Source organism: Cynara cardunculus (genome assembly GCF_001531365.2).
Source record: "Cynara cardunculus var. scolymus isolate 2C chromosome LG 5, CcrdV1, whole genome shotgun sequence".
NCBI lineage: Eukaryota > Viridiplantae > Streptophyta > Magnoliopsida > Asterales > Asteraceae > Cynara > Cynara cardunculus.
In genome coordinates, this window is record NC_037532.1 from 26,114,914 (window position 1) to 26,118,488 (window position 3,575).

Sequence of the window (3,575 nt, forward strand, 5' to 3'; positions counted from 1 at the left end):
TTTTCGCTCGGACCTCCGTTTTCTATGAGGTTTTCGCCTACACGTTCATAAAGAGATAATCTATAACATCCAACAAAAATATTCCAGAAAATATCTCCCTAGAAAATCTGTTTTACGTATCTATTTGACGTAAAAAAATTCCAAATCCTCTAATATATTCTTAAGAAATAAAATTCTAAAACTTCAGACCCAAACTCCCACTAAATCATAAGTTCTATTTAACCTAATAATTAAATATACTAAGAAAATAATTGGGCATATTAGAAATTGGATGTTATAATAAGGATTCCACTATATGCGTAAGGTTTCTGGACCCTTATGCAAAACCCTCTTTTTTTAATTTTTTCTTTTTGCCGAAATCAATCTTTACTCATATGTCGCCTTTTGCATAAACATTAACTAAAAAATGAATTTGAGTTAAAAAATGAATGAAAAGTGGAACCTTATTTCCTAATTGACTATTTCTGTCAATTTTCCTATAAATCTGTTGCCAAAAAAGATAAATCTGGTGCATGACAAGACACAAAGACGCACTCCATTTGTGCTCCTTGTTTCTTCTTAGACTCCAAATTAGTGCTCTAAAGAAATGCATTTATGGTTCCATTTATACGAATCTATGCCTAAAGAAAAAGAATACATTTGAATGCTTCTCTTCTTTTATTTTTAGCCATTGTCTTGTATTCTAACACACCAAAGAAATAAAAATAAAATATGCAAAGTGATTCTAATAAAGAAAAAAATTAACAATTAAGATTCTTGTAAGTTATTTTTTGATACAGATGAATCTCGACGACCATTCTATATAAACATATCACGTTAATTTGTTGAGCCAAAAAAAAGTAACGAGACTATTTGTCCAAAAAGTTTTGTATTCTTGAAACCAATATGGTTTCTTATTAGTCTACAACTAAATATTTCACATTTTTTAATTTGTTAAATCAAAAACATAACAATTTGATATCCATAGATAAAAGTGTGCTTTTTTGGAACTAAACCCGATGCGAGTGATCTAAAACTTTCTCAAAGCCAATAGATGTGTATGAAAACTTTTGTCAATTTGGGAGCATCCAATCAATTATCTTGGAGAAAGTACAAAAGATTATGTTTCAGTACAGCTTATGATAAGAATATGAAAACTAAGAAAAATGAACATAGGAAAATGCAACAATTTATCATCGTTGTGGAGAAGCAATTTGATATGTTTCACCGTTGTTTAGAAGAATTTGGAAGCTTATGTGACCGCCTTAAGGATGTTGATGGTTTGAGCAAAGGCTATAGCTGTTACAATCATTGCTAGCAGTACAATTGTGCATGAAGTCATCGAAGGTCAACAACAATGACAAGAAGGGCTTATGAGTGAGTCATCAATGGAGCCACTCAAACTACTCTTCAATGTCCTCATTTATCGTTTCAAACTACTCTTCAATATCTGCAAAATAGGACCACATATGTTCCATGAGTACACAAACAAAATAGCCAAAAGCTGGTATTCAAGTAACATTGAGGAGGATATGTGTCCAGTTAAGGAATGATCCTGACTCCAGGGACTAAGGATATAAAATAAGTAACTTGAATGAGAGCTATCTGATCTACCATACGCTGTTTGGTCCCCAGTATGTATAGCTCAACTTTCATGACGATTGTTGTTTGTAACAGAAGGCCGTTACTATACCCATCAATAAGCTACATATATATACACACAAAGGCATATACATCCATATATATAGGGGCAGGTTCATTTAGAAACCAAGGAACCACCTATTTTGTGAATATTCATAAGAAATATTTTCTCACGACATTCATCTTGAATATTTTATCACGAATACTCACAAAAATAGTGGTTCATGGGTCCCGAAAATAATTTAAGGTTCCTAAATGAACCTCTCTCTTATATTAAATATATATATATATATATATATATATATTCGAGTATCTAATGAGCTTTTCGAGTCGAGTGCTAGGTAGTCGGCTCAACTCGACTCGTTAGTATGTCGATTCGAGCTCTAATTCAAGCCGAACCTATTAGGGTTGAGTGTTGACCGACTCGATCTCGAGTAGCTCACAAATTTTCTCGTATCATTTACACCCCTAACACTCCTAATCAAACACTTTTACACAATAGCAACCATAAACACATTAAAAAAAATGACTGAATTAAATAAGTTATCATAACATTCATCTTATTCTGTAGACATGAGTTATATAACTGAAAATTAATATTTTTGCTCTTCTAAAATATAATTTAAAATGAAAACCTCAATTAGCCTCAATTACATAAAATTAATTTTAAATTTTAAAAAAAAAACTGAATTTTTTATTTCCGTTTATTTGTTATTTAATTTCTTAAATAACAAAATTTAGAGTAAATTACGATTTTTGTTCCTGTAGTTTGAGAAAGATTACGACTTTCGTCTTTATGGTTTGAAAACTACGATTTTCATTCTTATATTTATAATTTATTGATGTTTTCGTCCTTGAGAATAAATATTTTAAAAATCATCCATTAACTCAAGATATTTTACTTTTTTTGAATTTATTTTCTTTTTTGGCTTATTAAATATATATTTTTGATTTTTTTTTATGTTTGAGTCTTTTCGATTTAATAAAACTACATATTTTTTGATAAAAGATAATACATTAAAAAAATTATATTATTTTATTATTGTTTATGATAAAATAGTTAAATATTTTTAATATACAATTTTTTAAATAAAAAAAATTGACAACATGTGGGGGGTACTTATTAAGTAATTGAACTTAAATCACTTAGGGGTCGTTTATCAAACACTTATTCAGTAAGCACTTATCGTTAAATTCAATACTATTATTTACTTATCAGATAAGATTTTAGTCAACAAAAACGGTTTTCTATGCAACAATTTACTCGGTAAGAGGTGACTGTGGTAAAAGTCATTGCTCTCACCTACTGGGTAAAACTCTCAGTCTTTGTCTTATTCTTATCGGGTAAGATTTTTTGTCCTTACCATATTCATCTGGTAATTAATGTAACTTGGTAAGTGTAATAACCAGATCTTGGTTGTCACCTGAGGTAATAAATATGTGATTATTTGTTATATGTGATTATGTGTCAGCATGATAAATTTGTACATTTAATCATGTGGGTATGTGAAGTATATGCATAATGTGAAATATATATATATATATGTATGCATACAAATATATATATATATATATATATATATGTGTGTGTGTGTGTGTATGTGGTAAGTCAAAGTGAAATGCATGTATAATATGGTATGTATGTGAATATTTTTACATGAGCATACATGCATATGATGTATGTGAGTATGAATGCATGAGTATATGTGTTTAGGTATGCATGTATGTGAAGGGGGGGAGATGGCTTAGCCGCCATACCTCTTTTAGAAAGGGGTATAAAAAGGGGTTGAGAACCTTCAAATTTTCTTTTTGCAACTTTTGCTATCTGTTTGAGCGATTTAAAGAGAGAGGAGGTTGACCGGATTCTTTTTGAAGCAAAGTAGATTCAAATTGTTTTCAAAAGGCTTTTTAAGGTGAGTGGTTAAAATGCTTTGAACCATTTTGTTTGCATCTTG